The sequence below is a fragment of the Rhodnius prolixus genome, unplaced genomic scaffold, assembly GCF_049639745.1.
Source record: "Rhodnius prolixus isolate KJV_2025 unplaced genomic scaffold, Rpr scaffold_4, whole genome shotgun sequence".
NCBI classification, from domain to species: Eukaryota; Metazoa; Arthropoda; class Insecta; order Hemiptera; family Reduviidae; genus Rhodnius; species Rhodnius prolixus.
In genome coordinates, this window is record NW_027411614.1 from 32687867 (window position 1) to 32707124 (window position 19258).

The following is a 19258-nucleotide window of genomic DNA, read 5'->3' on the forward strand; positions in this document are numbered from 1 at the left end:
AGACTGCTTATAAGCTAAGTACAGTTATAGCTACAATGTGGTGGTTTTAGATAAGTAGTAACTAGACTTCTCCATAAGTCTTAATGTTTAGTTGGCATTTTAAGAAAGTCTGCGTGCGATTCGTTAGGGTTAGCTGTGTCCCAAGATTTCTGGAATCGTATATTCTTCTTAATAGTTCATTTAGAAGGAAGAAGAGCTGGCTTAAAGTGAGAGAAAGTTATTCTTTCTAGTGTGATAAGTTTTGTGTTATTCAAACTTCATCTCCCAAAATACAATTGGAGGTGAACAAACGTTAAGATGTCAGAATCGCCACAATATAGACACTCCTACACGAAATGGTAAATCTTTTAAAGTCAACATTTATAAGCAAAAATTGATCTAAATTGCTGATAACCGATATAAAACGAGGAACATAAATGCGAAATACGTAATTATTTATAAAAATTAAGACTGAAATATTTGGACTCATCCTAACATTACATTAACTGTAATGATAACTCTTTAACAAAAACTTACAGTTTAAAATGTTAAGTATAAGGGTTGATTAAACGCCAAAAGGTACACAAATCAGCAAGCACCCAACATTTCATTAATACTTCATTAATATTTAAGTAATTTTACTGCATTATTTTTCATTAATATTTTTTAGAATTTATTAGATGTCACAGACCCTTATGCTGGCCATTTTCGTCTACAAAATATATGTTCAAGTAGCACTGTAGATTGACTGTAATATCTAGTTATTTATAATAATCAAACTGTTAATTACAGGTTAAAAAGAAAAACGTTATAAAAAAAAAAAATTATGAGGCTAAAAAATTCAAAATTTTTTTTTATAAAAAAAATGTAATACTATGTAATATAAAATAAATAAGATATGCATATTTTTAGGACAGCTAATTATTCCAGGATTTTACTATAAGTAAAATTAGGGGGACTAAATTAATTTACAATTGAGAAATGAATAATTATTGTTGAATAATCTACTTGTTATTAACTGTGTGTTATTTGTGCTCACGAATATTTCGGTAAGACGAATTCAAGACAGTAGCCTACTCTAACTTTGTCTTTTTCTACTTTAACATGCATGTACGTATGTGTGATTTATCATAATTATAACAAAAAAATATTATAAATGAAGTGGCCAGCATAAGGGTCTGTGACATCTAATAAATTCTAAAAAATATTAATGAAAAATAATGCAGTAAAATTACTTAAATATTAATGAAGAATTAATGAAATGTTAGGTGCTTGCTGATTTGTGTACCTTTTGGCGTTTAATCAACCCTTATACTTAACATTTTAAACTGTAAGTTTTTGTTAAAGAGATTTTTGTACCTTTTGGGTAGATTTTCCTTTTTGTCTATTTTGCAAAGTTACATATCTGCTTTACAGATTTTTTTAAATTTGGAATAAGCAATTCTATCATTATAACCTGATAAGGTGGTAAGTCGGAACCGTAACTACCACTGGAGAGATCTTTTTAAAGAATGATTATAGTTGCGGTCCCCCAAACCATTCTCAATAACAACTTTTTTTAAAAAAGCGTTTTGAATAACATATTTTGAATAACATAGGTATTTGTACGTAAATAGCAAAATTAAACTGCGATTTCAGTACTTCCTTTTAAGAGGAGTAAGCAAAATAAACTGCGATTGCAGTACTTCTAGGCAAAGAGGCAAAGATTTTTTAATCTAACGACAATTCATTGATTTCAATCGGTTCACTCATTGATAATTTAAACGATTGCAGTACTTCCTCTTAGTAGGTGCAAGAGCATAGCAACGTAGACGAGCTTTAACCACTTATTCGAGCTGAATTTTATCAAAATCGGACTAAGCGTTATAGAAATATTGGTAATAATAGTTTTAGAAAGGGCCTTACTTGGGTGGGGCAAACTCCCCTCCTTATGAGGCACGGCGTCGAGACTTTTAAAGTGCAAATCTGTACAAAATTTCGATTCGAATGACACTTCATTCATAAAAATCGGTTCACGTGTCGATAATTTGCAACGATTGCTATACTTCCCCTTAACAAGTGTAAGAGCTGATCGCCGCTTTAATGTTACGTAGGGGAGCCCTAACCCTATCATCCTACCAAATTTTATCAAAATTGGGCCAAGATTTACAGAGTAATTAGTAATAATAATTTTGGAGGGGGCCTTACATAAAGGGGGCTAACTCCTCTCCCATTCGATGTACAGCGTCGAGACCCCCAAAAGGCACATCTACATAAAATTCCGAATCGAATGACACCTCATTCATGAAAATCGGTTCGCGCGTTTAGGCGCTACGTTGTTTACAAAAAAGGTAACAAGAACAACAACAAGAAGAACAAGAACAAGAACATTTTTTGAAAAAGCCGTTTTTGATCATTTTCAGCATCTTTTTTCTCAAAATCTATCAGATCTAGGTTGGTGCAAAAAAATTGCAGTTATAAAGGAGGGTTTGCCCTTTATTTTAAAGGAAATTTGGGAATTTTATCTTTTATAGAAAAAGAGAAAAAAATTGACAAAGTTGGGTGTTTTTCAACGTTACGCTTTTTCGTGCAGTTTTTGACGATCAACTCTTCTTATACAACTGTCCTATTTGGAGTAGAATAAATTGTATTAAAAATAAATAATAAATAATTGAGGGAGTGGTTGAGAGGTCAGACCTACAGATAGGGCGCTGACTCTGGTATGGATCGGAGCTAAATGAGGTTTGAACATTAGTCCAGTTTACTTTATACCACTCATCTAATTTTGTGGCATACCCTCATTTTGCCCGGCTAATATTTGTTCGCATCATTCATTTTAGACGTATTTGCAATTTAGTTTGTTTACATTTGAAAATAACTGTTTCACGCAATGAGCTTGATTTTACTTAATTCCTGGAAAAGAGAAAGTTTAGTCATTATATTACCAATATTATTTGTTCACCGAAAATATAGCGTTTGAAGTACCGTAATCAAGGAGAAGAAATGTTTAGTGCAAGGCGACTTCTCTTCGGTGTCAACAGAGTAGATGCAAATACAGCAATTGCAGAAAGCAACATGGTATACCGTTTTGAAGGAAGACTTTCGATTTTGAAAAGTTGTGGCCGAAATATATCATCGTTAAGCGATTTCGTTGTTTTTTTTTACCCCTAGAATAGTTCCACCGATCTTCCTTAAGTTTTGTAGTCAATTTACTCTTCAAAATGTTTATCACTTTTATTTAAACTTTGGCATGAAATTTGATTCTTTGAGAGGCTCTCAGTAAAGTTCAGCTTCTGACGAAGGTGCTCCTTTAACGGAACAACTTATTGTTACGTTATCTACTATTGTAATTTTATGGAAAATAGCTAGACCAAATGTTTTTGTTATATTTGTAGGAGACGTTTCTTCACTTTATGAACATAACTAATACATATCTGTACTCTATATCTATACTATACTACATATATCTATACTACTCTAGATGTATCTTTACTTCATTTGTATTTAATTTTTATTAAATGCTAGACTCGCTTATTTGTAGGGATTACCCTAAATTAGGGGTGTTAAACTCAATTTAAACACGGGACAATTGGTGCTACAGGCAAGATTCACGCGGGCCACATCACATTTACAAATTTTGTTTTTATATTCTGAAGTGAGGATTCAAGAATATGGATAGAGTAATTAAAGCACTATAAATTGAATTTATAAAACGAAAATTATTCTTTTTTGCCTTAAATTTTCCTCGTGCTACATATGTCTGGTTTCAAAGACTGAGAATGTAAGAATACATTTTAGGAATTCCTACTTCTCTTTGCTTTTTTAAAAGCGTATCATTCAGGCGCCACTGTAGCCGAGCGGTTAGAAGCGAAACCTGCAAAGCTAATATGCATTGTGGTTCTGGGTTCGATTCCCGGTCTTAGGCTTTGGATTTTATTTAATGGTTAATAAAAGAAATTTACAGTAAAGTATGTTTGCTAGTCACCTCCGTCTGCGGCCTTATTGGTAGTTGGACGTTAAGCCTACCTGAAAAAATAGGCGATTGCTTTACTTTACTTACTTTACTATCATTCAGGAATTCCATTTAGAGTGGCAGACATATCGCTTCCATAAGTCTACGGAACTGAGTCAGCGCCTGCAGTCCTCCAGGTAAGGCCCTGAACCATGTGTATACTCCCTCTTCAGTAGCTAAAGGGTTAACGACAGAGGGAATTGTGTGTACGATAGTGCACCGACTCCCCTAAGCGCTATTTTCTTCATAACAATTTTTTCCATTTTTATTTTATTTCAGAACAAAGTGGGCCACAAAAAAATTACCTCGGGGCCGCATGCCAGTTTGACAACCTTGCCCAAAGACAAAATAAACTTTTCCATATATAAATGTATTTTTGTTTTCAATTATCTGGCAATGTCTTAAAAATAATATTTTACTAATAAAATACAAAATTGGTATTAAAAGTTTTATACCAAGTGCAATATATTAAATGAGAAAGAAAACAATTAATTTTATGGCCCGAAGCGGATAAATGGTAGGTGAAAACTGTTTTACTGGAACGGTCTTCACGTTCTCATCTGTGTGACGAGCGAGGACGGAAATGGGGAGTGTAATGTAGTGGTGTATCCATAGAACGCTCTGAACGGAAGTGTGGAAGTGGTAAAGGAAGGAGGAGGAGGAGAGCTTTGGGGGAGACGAACAGTTGACGTAAAGGACCGCTTCTGTCTCTGGCGCTGTTAGCACAGCGAAGGACGCGAACGTTCTGTGGAGATTGATGGCAATTTGGCGGGAAAACAATTGGGCCAGAGTGACACCGAGACGGGTTGGTAATAGCGCGCGGCGGAAGCAGTGTGGGAGAGGAAGTTTGCCAGTAGAAAAAGACTGGCCGAGGAATCTCTAATACACAACCCTCCGACCTTCAAGCTTCTTTTACCAAACTCTTCAACGAACAGAGTTTAAGAATGAGAAACATAGAGTGTGAAGGGGCAGCTCTTTTATCAGCATTCTCAAATAGGCTCCAAATACCCCGCAGAAATTCATTCCTTTAAAAAATGTACTCTAATGGCGCTAATACGATTGGTTCTACTTTATTACATTAACATACCCAGATAATTAATTTTAAAGTTGCAGCTTAGAATTGCATGTTTTATTTTTTGGGTGCAGTGAAACGGTTTCCTTTAATCAAACACTTTTTTCCCCTCACTTTTCCTTAAAATTTCGTCAATTGAGGCAAGGATTTTGTTGATAAGCATTGCAGTTATCAAAGTATTTGTTTTTTTGTAGGACCCATTGTTATGTAGGGGAGAAGTGGGCACGTTGAACAGTTTCAATTTCTCGCTAAATATTTAAAACATTTATGATTGATAATTTTCTCCATATGTTGTGGTAGACCTGCTGTATTATCGATAGAGTTTCCCTTCGTTTTCATTGTTTGTAAAGTCAGAATTGAGGAATGTCATATTTTGTAAGGTGGAAGTAAAAATTTTGTTGCAGCTTTGGAAGTGTATTGTGTAGATTGTAGTGGACAAGGTGTAAGTTTTATTGGTCCATATTAACATTTGGAATTCGTATTTTTAAATCTAGTATTTACAAAACTCTATTTGCTTACAAAAAAGTGTTGGATATTATGTATTCTTTTATGGAAAGAGAGTTAAATTTTTAACTATGATGTTGAAATGTGCCCTACCGACCTGCAAGGTTGTGTCTTTTTTTTTGTTTAATCGCAGAGAAGGGGAAAGTGGTCCAAACCTACATTAAGAAGCGCAACAAACCGAATATTTTGTTCAAACTTCCTAAACCCATCACTTCCGGTATCCCGAACTGAGTCATTCTTGAATTTTGAACTAGATTTCACTGGTTTAAAAGAGAAAGTAATGTAGTGAGAGAAATAACTGATAGAAGGTAGATTCAGAGTAAAGTAATATAATTTTTTTCTATTTTATATTGTGTTCAAAGCTGCCCCCACCAGTGGGGAAGATATTAACATTTGACACAAAATTTTTAGATTAAAAAACACAGTACTAACTGTTTATTGATGTAGATCTATTAAGAAGACTTGAAAGTTGTAGAAAACAAAATAAAAAGGTTCAATAATACGATTCTGTGCACTCTGTAACAGAAAATGTAAATTCTGTTCAAATGTGCCCCCTCTCTCCTATATGAATATAAAATAAAGTCAGTAACCAAGAGAAATGATTGGAAGACAGATGAGTTTCTAATCTGCCCATACTTCCTGGATATTCTCATTTGCCATTACTCTGCGCACAACAGAATGTGACAGAACGATAGCGGTAAAGTAACTATAGAACTATCTTCGAAACTAATCTTGTTTACAAATGATTCACTTCGTCAACTTGCTAGTTCTTCAAATTTCTCACTTGAACTAGTGAACTAGTGCTAGGACTCAAGATAAAATCCCGTATGTTTCTCACAAGTTAGTAAAAGCTGTAAACTTCAGTCGTAACTGGGAAAATGCTTTTCCAGCCATCTTTACGTCACTTTTATAATATTTAGCCACATATCATTTAGGTTAACAGAAAGAATAATGATTTAGTGGAAGCATACTCTCCCTATAACCTTAAAATATCTAATTGCCTTCGTTCTACAATTAAGGATGCTCTGATCTTAAGAATTTGTTAGCGTGTACCATCTTCTAGTATTACTTAAGATAATAATTCATTAATTTTAGAAAAATAATTATTCAAAATTGCTTAAATAATAAATTTAGAAATGTTATTAGATTAAGATCTAGTTTTGTCCATTACCCTAAAAAGTCTAGTCCGTGCTTAACTCAAGTTATTTTTACGATGATCTTAAGAGATGGGTACAGCCGCAATAAATCTAATAAAGATATATCCCTAATTTATTTAAGTCATTGTTTTCATCTTGCTTTAAAGAAAAAAAAAAGAAATAAACCAAAGAAAAATGATTCTTCTCATTAGATTATCTTCGTCTAAAAGATAGTGTCCTGACAGATTTCCATTTCTCTGGCGCACGTCGTCTCAGCCTCACTTTATATCCATTTGAAATCACTCTCTACAACCCAAATTTATTACTTCTTTTATTTCTTAGTTTTTTTCTTTGCCTTCCCTTTCTTTAGATGGATTCACATATTATTATTTACAGTACCTTATTATTTCACATAACACTCTTTATTTCACGTGAAATGGTGATAGATACACCTAATGGATGGTTTATTGTACGAAACCTTTCATGCGAAAATTCTCTCCGATTGTTTTTCATGATTATTTGTTCATTTTTTTCCAGAATAGCTCCAAGGATTTAGTTTTCCTTTCCCTTACTAACTAGAAACCTGTTTGTCTGATGTAAAACTTTTATTTGAGAACTCCCAGCGTAATAACCGTTTTCCCTTCTGATTTTAAGCTCAACGGAGTATAACCTGTATCGTATGAGTATCATGAATCATATTCCTTTCACGTAGCCGAGCTCCGTACAGTGGGCAAATAGAGAAAGTCGAAGTATAAACATTATAACGCAAAAAAAAAAAAGTTTAAAATAATATTAGAACTTATTTTGCTCTAGATACACAAAAAAAAATACTTTGTATAATACTTTACTCGTTAAATGAATGTTCATGACAGTTTTACTTAAAAAGGAATTTTTTAATAATCATAAAAAAAATTAAGGAAGGGCTCAGCTCATTGGAAGTGTCCTAGATTTCTTTTCTAGATTGGGTTTGAATCCAGCTGACGCCCTTAGATTTTTTTCTCTTCCTAGGAGCTCACTGACCAGGAAAAAAGCGAAGTGTTGTCTGTTTATGGAGGCTAGCAATGTGCTGAATATTCCTCATGAAAGACCAACTAAATAACTAAATCTTTACACTTTCAACTCTTCTGGAAAAAAATTTATTGCAATGAAACCATTGTGAATCTATTTGAGAATTAAGAATTTATAGTTACACATCGTCTTTTTAGGACCGGATTTAGATGAAAAAAGACCCTAAGTTATTCCTCTTATGAGGCTCTCATACAGACGAACAGACCCAATGAGCTGAACGCGTTGATCTTCACCAATACATTTTTATGTTTGTTTATTAGTCATATGCGTAGAATTTCTCCTTATTTTCGGTTCAGTGTTTTAGTGTTCACTGTATTTAGAATAGTGTAATTTTAATTTTGCCAACAATTTTAATGTAGGCCCTTTTTGATCTTGATGCCCTAGGCTGAAGCTTAGTCAGCCTATAGGAAAATCCGACCCTGCCTAGTTTATGCTTACAGGAGAGAGAATGTTTTCATTCGCATAAACAAAACATTACAAAAATCAGTATGGCTGCTCGATTATATCAAGTTGCTGAACACATAGAATACTTATCTATCATAAGACAATTTCAAAAAGATTAAAATAAAAACCTTAACATCTTAACCTTATGTTTATATTAACATTAAAAGTGTATTTGATTTTTCCGTACGTATTTCATTTTTTCCCAGATTTTCTTTATTTAATGGAAATCGCTTTGCTAGCTGTTCATACGATGGCTGATTATGATTAAGGCATTGATGGTAATTTCCTCCTCCAATTTTATACCACTCGTAAAACAAAAATACAGAATAGTATCCTTAAACCACAGGCAAATCACATCAAACTCGCCTAACTCTTCTCTCAGAGAGGTAGTTCATGCAATTAGAATAAACGCTTCGCTTTTCAATATTTGCTTTGCGTCATTAGATTCGTATCAAATCTTCCTCATTTACTGCATAGAACCTCCTCGATTTTTGTAATAAAATTCGAAACAAAAAATTTATGCAATAAAGAATAAAGGCAAGGAAAAGCTATAATTTTATTTTCATCATAGTTTTTGCTTGAAAGAAAGTATATATAATTTGCGGTCAATATACCATTAGGTAGCAAAGAAAAGTGGTCGAATGTTAACATTCAGCGGTATTTCATAAACTTATGATCATTCTGTTCACATGATTCTAAGTGCTCACGTATCAATTTATAGTGTGGTGACGTAAAAACGATTTACTGCCTTGTTGCGTGCCGTTAAGTGAAAAACCTTTACTGGTTTCTTCTCCTGTGTTTTTCATCACCCTCTACTCTCTCCCTTACAAAACACTTACCGCCAGTTTTTTACCTTTATAAAGTAATAAATTACTTTTAGACATTTTAGTTCACCTAATGGCTAGTTAAAAATAAGATCCGATTTTTAGGTGCTAACAGAAGTTTATAATGCTTGCTTTTTATTCTGATCCATTACATCTAGCATTTTTTTTTATTTGCTGGAATAAATACTGATTAATCGATATGAAACAGATAATATTTTGGGAAGTGCTATTTCAAATGTGGAAATAACTTCAATTTTGTGTCAAGTACTTTTCCATTTATGATTTAATTATGTTATATCCTATTAGTAATCTCCTTAACAAAAACTTACAGTTTAAAATGTTAAGTATAAGGGTTGATTAAACGCCAAAATGCACACAAATCAGCAAGTATCCAACATTTCATTCATACTTCATTAATATTTAAGTAATTTTACTGCATTAACTTTTTATTAAATATTTTAGAATTTATTAGATGTCACAGACCCTTATGCTGGCCATTTTCGTCTACAAAATATATGTTCTAGTAGCACTGTCAATCTACAAATCAATCTACAGTGCTACTAGAACATATATTTTGTAGACGAAATTGGCCAGCAAAAGGGTCTGCGACATCTAATAAATTCTAAAAAATTTAATAAAAAGTTAATGCAGTAAAATTACTTAAATATTAATGAAGTATGAATGAAATGTTGGATACTTGCTGATTTGTGTGCATTTTGGCGTTTAATCAACCCTTATACTTAACATTTTAAACTGTAAGTTTTTGTTAAGGAGATTTTTGTACCTTTTGGATAGATTTATTTATAGTTTTATAGAGGGTTGCAAACAATAACATATTTACACAGCATAAACATTTATGAATATATCCTCCCTCTCCTGGCTCTGTGTATAGTTAGCCTTTAGATCCTGAAACATAAGTAACTCCGACGGACCCCTCATCCTTTCTCACCTGGGCTTGGGACCGGCTTGGCGGACTTAGTCCGTCAGTTAGTTTAGTCACATATAAAAAATAAAACTACAACGCATTTATAATATAATAAAGTAAGAGCAGACCATCGCTTTACTGTTATGCAGGGGAGCCCTAACCCTTTCATCCTCCCAAATTTTATCAATTCGAGCTAAGATTTACAGAGTTATCAGTAATAATAATATTGGAGGGAGCCTTACATACATTGGGCGAACTCCCCTCCCAAATATGCACAGCGTCGAGACCTCTAAAATGCAAATCTACATAAAATTTTGAATAATATGACACTTCATTCATGAAAATCGGTTCACGCGTTGATAATTTGAAACGATTGCTATACTTCCCCTTAACAAGTGTAAGAGCAGACCGTCGCTTTATTGTTACAAAGGGGAGCCTTAACCCTAACATCCTACCAAATTTTATCAAAATCAGGCCAAGATTTACAGAGTAATTAGTAATAATAATTTTAGAAGGGGCCTTACATAAAGGGGGCTAACTCCTCTCTCATTCGATGTACAGCGTCGAGACCCCCAAAAGGCACATCTACATAAAATTCCGAATCGAATGACACCTCATTCATGAAAATCGGTTCACGCGTTTAGGCGCTACGTTGTTTACAAAAAAGGTAACAAGAAGAAGAAGAAGAAGAAGAAGAACAACAACAACAACAACAACAACAACAACAACAACAAGAAGAACAATTTTTGAAAATGTTGTTTTTGCGCAATTTTCACATTGCTTTTCTCGAAAACTAATAAATCTATGTTATTACGAAAAAATTACAGTTATAAAGGAGGATTTGCACTATATTTTAAAGAAAATTTGGGAATTTTATCTTTTATAGAAAAAGAGAAAAAAAATGCCAAAGTTGGGTGTTTTTCAGCGTTACGCTTTTTCGTGCAGTTTTTGACGATCAACCCTTATACAACTGTCCTACCGGACAGTTTTAATAAATAGTTTTCATCTCAAGCGAAGACATGCGATTAAGGAGTTAAGTTTGCTGCTCTGATGGTTTCATTTTTTCTGAAACCTGTTTTCTTCTCGTAGGAGGAATGGTCTTGCGAGATTAGTAAATGCAATTGCCCCTGAAGTTATACAGATTGACAATCCGAATCAGCTGAACACTCTAGACCTAAACACTTACGCATTACACTAGAGTATAGGGGTCCCTAAACTACGGCCCGCGGGCCACATACGGCGCCCTGAGGACATTAATCCGGCTACAGGATATCAACAGCCGCACTTCCGGATGGGGCATCTCTTTCATTGGTGGTCAGTGCCGTCACTGCATATGTGGCGGTGCCGCAAAGCGCTGCGTCGCTCATGTACAGTACTACTTCCGATGACGCGGGATGCAAGCGTCACGGCTCCGAAAACAGCGTGTAAAATAACAGCAGGAGTAGGAAGAAAGGCAAAGCACTGTAACTAAACCGGACATTGACCATCTCATTAGCCAAAAGCGGGCCCATAGTTCCCACAGAAATACTGGGCAGTTTGTTGATTTACTTGTTATTTATTTGAAATATTCTATTTGTTCCCGTTTTGTTTTTTTTACTTTAAAATAGTTTGTTTTATAGTCCGGCCCTCCAACGGTCTGAGGGACAGTGAACTGGCCCCCTGTGTAAAACGTTTGGGGACCCCTGCACTAGGGCCTTCATTGAACATATTCACTGCAATGCACAACTTGTCCTCAATGTCACTAATTATCAGTTTACATCATGATTAATATGCACTTACCTCCTACAATTAAGATTTAAATCAATATTTACTAACAATTGTAGGAACTAATATCCTCTAGCTGTTGATATGTGGAACTGAAGAAATTAAAATATTTTCAATTGAATTAAAGAATTGTTTTTGTTTCAGAGTTTCCTAAACGGTTAGTTATCGTAAACTTGATGCTGAAGATTTGAATAAAAAATTATTATGGTAAGTCCTATTTAATTATATAAGTAATTATAAATAAATTTTACGATGGAATAGATTAATTTGTACCTAGAATCCGAGCATTAGTTACCATCCTAGTTTCGAAGATCTTTACGGTGCCAATCAGACTAAGCATCGATTAAGAAAGAAATTGGAATAGCTGCTGTATTCGGGTACATAAACGCAGGAATTAATCTGAAGAAATAGCAGTCCTGGAAGCTCTGATTTAATAGTAACATTGTCATCAGAATCAAATTCGGACTAAAACTTTCTGAGTAATAACATTTTTATTGCAAAAAAGTAATGATTTTAGAAAAAAAAATTAAAAGTGATGTCACTCAAGAACAGTGGAAAATATGAAGTTGGCCAATACGTCATTGAACTCCATTTTAGATGTACTACACACAGTAGGCCCATGGACAATACTTACTGGTTCACTCTGTATAGTATTTACTCTTAAACGAAAAATCCAACCTCCTGTTATCTTGAACCAAACTCCTATACCAACTGTAGACAAAGTACGCTATCTTGGACTGTACCTAGATAAACCGTACCTAGATATATTGAAAAGACAAGAAACTAACCAATGCTACAAACTTCTCGCCAGACTATATGACAAACGTTCGAAACTTAACCTACATAACAAAAGACTCTTATACCTTCTGTTACTGCGACCTATTTGGTCATACGGCATCGAAGTATGGGGATCGACTAAGCGTTCCAACTCACTACGCCTCCAGACATTACATTCAAAAATACTTCGAAAACTACTTAGCGCTCCGTTCTATGTATCTAACCTCACTATCCATAATGACCTCAAAATTCCTTTAATTACAGATCTTGCTAACACTCCTTTCCTCAAATTTCATTCCTCTACAGCAGCTCATGCTAACCCTCTCATAGAACACCTATCTTCCTCCACATTACTAATCCTCCAAGGAGATTGAAGAGAAGATGGCCCCGCGATCTACTCTCACCCTAAGAGCAGTACAGCAAGAGCACATTAATAGAGTGTCGCCGCCACTAGGTGCCGTTCTCCTATCCATATTCATGACATTGTTTTATTATATCACATTTGATTGTTGAAACAGTTATTGCAGTTGTGAATTCCAATAAAAGATTTTAAAAAAAATAAATAAATACAAAATAACAAATCTTTACGGTAATATTATTGCAAACCGGGAAGGGAGATTTGATACCTCAGGCTGTCAGATGTTGATGAAAGTTTGTTTCTCATCTTATACGTCTCATCAAGGCACCCCTCTTTTAGACCTGGACACTCACTTTGTCTCAAACATTTTGAGAGCAGAGAAGAATTCACATTACTGTGTTTAATGTTCCAGAAAGGCAAGTAAAAGTGTTTAATGATGTAGCCTGCCAAATTGACAGTGCTGCAGTTCGTGCTTGATTTCATCAGTTTGTAGAATAGCATTATTGTAATAATATTGGTACCAATATCAACTGCTACATTCTCCCACATTACTTCTAATATTCGCTAATAAATAAAATAAAAATAAATAAATAATATGGAAATGAAGTGTCAGATAGAATCTGTTTAAACTCTTCTGTTGCATTAAACATGTACTGAATAAACAATTTGTATTTTTTATTTATTTAAGAGTGAATAATAACAATACCAAAAATCAATCTGATTAAATAAAAAAATATTAGGCCTGTTTGAAAGTGCATGGTGGGGCCAAGTTCTTAGACAAGTTAGAAACATATTGACATAAAATCGTTAGATCCGACACATACTCAACACCAAAATCATATAAATCCTCTACAAAAATATCTCTCCTACTGCGTGCTTATCCTTGGCAATGATGTAGTGGCTACTAAATGTTTGTGACAAATTTTTATTTCTAGACGTTTCGCGTTTTAAAATTTTTAGAAGGAAAACATAAATGGATGATGTTATTTCGATTCTTTACGTAAAATGTGAGCTATTGGCGAAATTTGAAAATTAGAGAGTGATATTTTACTTTTAGGTTTAGACGAACAATTGTGATCTCCATTCATACCATATTGCAGTGCCCAAAAGAAGTCGCCAGAAAAGATAATACTGAAGCTGAAAAGAAGATTCGTAGTGCCAACAAATGGCAGACGAAGTGTTCAAGACAATGATAAAGCTGCAGCCTTTCCCAATTTCTAATCAGCTGGGTTAGAGAACTAATTCCCTTCGAACAGCCTTGCAAATGGTCACCCGAGTCTTTGTAGCAGTATGCATAGAAAAAGACTGACGCAACAGAAAAAAAATGTAAAAAAAGAGCATACAATGGTTGGTTGACCAGCAATATCTTTTATAAAAAACAGCAGTTTGTAAAAAGCGTTTTATACGCAAACTTTTCACTAATTTGATCTGAATAAAGACGTTTACTTCCGAATAATGCTTTACTAGTTATCTCCATATTGTATTTTTCTTTACTATTTTAGAGTTTACTATTTTTTCCGACTCATCTAAAAGGATCGTTATCGTCCTGTTATTATGGCCAAGATCAATGCTTTTTGGCTCTGTCGACAGAATAGACGAATCAGCATTCTACACAGAGTTAATTTAATAGCCTTCGATAAGTTTTAGGACTTTTCATACACTTGAAGAGTCTGTAATTGCATTTACACATGTGGGTTTCCGCAATTGTCCGTTATTATAATTGATATTAGGTACTTGAACGTTTGAACTCTTGCAACGCTATTTACCTTAACTTGGGTAATTTGTAGCTAACCATTTGCAATAACAAACTTTGTATACAAGATTGTTTCAGCTTTTGACTACTGAGAAATTCACGTTAGGTGTGCAAAAGATCGATTCATGTTAACATTTGGTAAAACCTTTAACTTATTTGGAATGAACATATGTAGTTTGTTTTTTTTTTAATGATTAGATTTACTTACCTTTTATACTAGTTCAAATTTTTTGCATTAAATATCAATGAAACGTTTAAGATGCTAAATAACTTTATAATTTTTTGAAGGATTCAATTGTGTTCTCGCCTTCTTTTTTTCTTTTAAAAGCTATTGTTTTTTTTTTCTTTCATTTCCCTTGTCCAATATCGAGCAGTTCGTTCATGTCTACAACTCGTGTAAAGGGTGAAGGCAACGGCCTGATTACCCTAAGGATCATTTCCTTGTTATTATGAAGATCATAAACATGGAATAGTCATATTTTGGTTGATGTTATTTCGATTCTTTACATAAAATGTAAGCTTTTAGCGAAATTTGAAAATTAGAGAGTGATCTTTTACTTTTAGGTTTAGACGAACAATATTGTGATCTCCATTCATACTGTCAAATGCATACAAATAGTAAAATGCAGTCGACAAAAGCTAATTTACGATTATGTTTATAAGCAGTCAACGTTAAAAACTAGCGTCAAATAGATTACACTCAATAAAATAAAATCTTATCAATACTACAGATTGAAATAGTAATTACTGCGCTAGCTAAAACGTTTAAATTAGCTTACAATGTTCACTACGCCACAATCGTAAATCATACAGAAAATTAATTAATAGTTAATCCGATTGCTGTGATTGCTAAACTGCTTAATGTGATCAGTTCCACACAGTGACTGGGTCAATAGCGAAAAATATTAAATTACGTTTCTAGCTGAGCTGAAGATTAGCCAATTGTACAACTTTGCTAAATTTGTATGATAAACGAAGAATAATTATTTTTGAAGAAATGCTCAATCTAAATTATAATAGTTTTTTCCAGCGCAATGCATTTTGTTTGAATAAATTAAGTTGCACAATGCTGGGTGTGCAATATTTTTATTTTAACTAATTCGGTTTTTTATTTTCTGGCGGACTTTTCATTTGCGGTATGAGTTAGTTCCCAGAGTTACTCTAGTACACTGAGATTAATATCTAAATAAAACTGTCCGGTAGGACAGGGTTATACAATGGTTGTAAAACTCAATTCAACACAACCCCTGAGGAACATCAAATAAGTTCTTTCAGAAGAACACTTTATAAAATATTTTTTAAACATTTTAGCTATTTATTGGTACTCACAGACAATTCTTGCTTTCGTTTTTGGCCGAAAATTACGTATAACGATTCAAAAATTTGAGAAAATACGCTTCAAGAAATGATTTCTTATAAGAGGTGTGCCATAATCTGATTAACAATTATTAAAGTTTATTTTTCAATTATCCTACACTATTGTCATTTGTACCTTTTTCACTTTAAAAAAACTTCCAAAAAGTTACAATAACTAATTTAAATAATTTACATCTATCCAGTAATGTTTCCTAAAAAGCTACAGAATATTTGTCAGATGTAGGATACCATTCTAAAATGTACTGCTCCAATATAAGACTGCCACTCCAGAAATGAATGTTCACTATCCTGTTTTATTTAGTTATTGATTCATAATTTATATAATGAGTCGTTAAGCCTGAAATAGCTGGAAGGGTTGTCGAAGCTTTAGATTTTGCTTCACGAAGAATTTGTAGAAAATACTGTAAAAAAAAGTCCTTCTCTAATGTTTCCCAAGTTTTAGAGCCACTTAGAAAGATTACTTTGCGCCGCAGTAGTGACGCGACACAGCTATTAAGTTAATTATGCCACAGCAAAGCCAAGTTAGATACTTAATTTTAATCAATCAAATCAATGCCTGTGTTATTACAATACTTAAATTTGTTTGATTTATTTTTACTGGATATTGTACAAATTATATTTCATTATCATAGTTTGGGCTGATAAGATCTAAATTTCAATCTTTATTTAGCGAATTTAACAAAAACGTGAAATTTTATCCAAAATGTATCATCTTCTGCTTCTAACAATTCCAGAATCAGTTAGAAGCAGAAAAATGTTACACAAACGTTACACATCAGATCGTACCATATTCTTGTATACCAATCCTCCTCTTAAAGAGAGACATCTTTTCTTCCTGTTTTTGCATCCAATTGATAAAACGAGCTTTCATTTTTTTAACATTAATAATAAAAATACATTATTTAAGTTAGGCAAACTTTTTTTAAAATTCGGTTAATTTTTCAAAACACCTTATATTAAGATAGAATCACCTGTTTCAATGCTTGGAAGGAATTCAAGCAGAAGTGTACATTGGTATTATAGCATGAGAAAGTGATCAATAATGTATTTTATTTTAGAATACCGAAATGATTAGTTAAAATATTCCACTTAACACCATGCACACAGATATATAAAATATATACAATCTAGTTTCGGGTTTATAAAATGTTATAGTTTCGTTTTTATTGAAACTAAAATAGAGAAACTCAAGGCTGAATCTTCTTCCAGCTCCTGCTGCCTAGTGTCAACATTGTAAAGTTGTAACGACGTACGCTTCTTATCTCTAACGAAAAATTATTTACTTCAATATAAAAAATGAAACTTGTAAAATACCACCGTCGTTTCAATTAATTAATATTCTTTTGTTACTTTAGATTATGGCTTTCCCTGCTAACATTGTTTACATATCATGCAAACATGTTTAACAGATTCATTGAGCAGTTGTTAAACATTGTTAACAATATTAGAGTACCTCAAAACTTGTTAACTCAATATTATGCCAGAAATAAATAATAATGAGACACTTATTGCAATTAAATCCTGCATTTCAGAGGATTTTTTTCTTTCCAAGGCTGTAATATATCAGAAATATTAGCAAGAATTGCCGCCCTAAATTGATCTTTCTTAGTACTTCAAAACGTTCTAAGTAAAACTAAGTAGTACTAAGGACAACTTGAACTAAACAATTATTTTTGTTTTACTAGTTACCTCCTCAGGGAGTCTTGATTTGTCCTTTCAAAAGAAAGTGAATCTTCTATGTAAATCAAGCATGCGATTTGAAAAGTCATTGTCCATCTACATGGAGTTAGGTTTATCTTGAAATTCAAGGCAAATATATTCTCAAACTCGAAAATAAAAATAAAAAAAATACTCGACATTTCCAACAAATAGAAAATTCTGAAAACCTTGTACATTAAACTATATTTTTAACGCATTCTAGGAATATAAAGCAGAGTATTTGTAATAACTTGCTGGTGCTGGGTTCGAAAAGAATCTATTAATGGATTTCACCTGCTTCTCAATATAAAAGAAAGAAAAGTTTTAAGAAAAATGTATGGTTCTATCTGGAAAAACATCCTAGTGAAATTAAGAATAATTAGATAACTAAGAGAGTCATAGGCCAAGCTGAACTGCTAGCCTTTGAACCAACTGGTGAACTGGCTGAGATATGTAAAGAATAAAGTTTGAGGAATGAGGAACCGCTTGCTCAATTTACAATTTGAACTCAATTTCGAGTAGCCTACCACTTAATTTTATTACAAACAAATTTTATTTTACTAACAAAACTTATAAGTCTTATTTAGCCAGCGTAACTCCAAGAGAGACTTCACCAGATTAACTAAGTCCAGCTAAACAAAGAAACTGCCTACAAAAAATTGTAAACCTAGATGTAACCAGAGAAATAAGTGGTTTCTCTTCCGACATTTCTTCTCGTTAAATTCATCTGATGTACACAATAATGTTTACAAGTTAGATTTGTAAAAACTGGAAGAAGAGAGAGCACAGGCGATTCTCAAAATAGATAATACAAAATAAAAATTGCAATCCTTCCACTTACGAAGGTAAGAGACAAGACCTAGAAATGTAATTGGCCTAGAAAAAGAAATTTAATTTAATTTAACTCTCTTCGTTGCACTTCAAGCTTTGATATTTTGCCTTGAAGTATAATCTAAAAAAAGAAACTAGAGTTAAATTTTATTAAAAACTTTTGTCACAATCACACATGTGTAGGAAGGAGGTGCTGTAGTTGGTATTACCATGTGCTAAGCGGGCAGCAACACCATGGTTACTGGGTGTAGAAGCTTCTAGAGTTTTCTGGCTTAACTTTTGTTTAATATGAATATGATGGCGTTAGTGGAAGCGTTAAGAAAGCGCTACTTGTTGAAGGATTTATCTTCTAGAGCGAGAGGATTTACTAAAAAAGAGGAAGAAGGGTTGGTAAATGTGAGTATGTCCTATTTCCTTCACTGGAGAGATTTTCTAACTTGTAATTTAATGGGATAGTAAACCTTCACAGAACACATTATCACACTGCTAAAATATTAGCAGTCCATATTCCTTAATTTTGAAGTATATTCTAATTATTTGAGAACATTTTGGGAAAATTGCAAGCATTCGTGCTAAATTTTGTCCACTCTTTTTTTAAGTAAAGTAATTAGAATAATTTTGACATTGGTAATTAATTCCAAATTCCCATAAGTGCGAAAATTTCTTAAGAAATTTGATTTCATTTTGCTTTAGTCTTGCTTTGGTGTCTTGTGTGGGTCCCCAAACGTTTTACTTCTGCAGTTATTTTACACTGTTT

The 19258-nt window shown here is 33.3% G+C and overlaps 1 protein-coding gene across 5 annotated transcripts in view; it reads left to right on the forward strand.

The window, feature by feature from the left end:
- Positions 1–19258, forward strand: part of LOC141456154 (lachesin-like) — a 413770-nt gene that overhangs the window by 95659 nt on the left and 298853 nt on the right. For 4 of the 5 annotated variants that reach the window (XM_074131863.1, XM_074131864.1, XM_074131859.1 and 1 more), the window contains exon 2: positions 11852–11914. The exons of the other annotated variant lie outside the window; for it this stretch is intronic. The gene's annotated coding sequence lies outside the window, so the exon portion shown is untranslated. The remainder of the gene's footprint in view (positions 1–11851; positions 11915–19258) is intronic. 5 annotated transcript variants of the gene reach the window in all.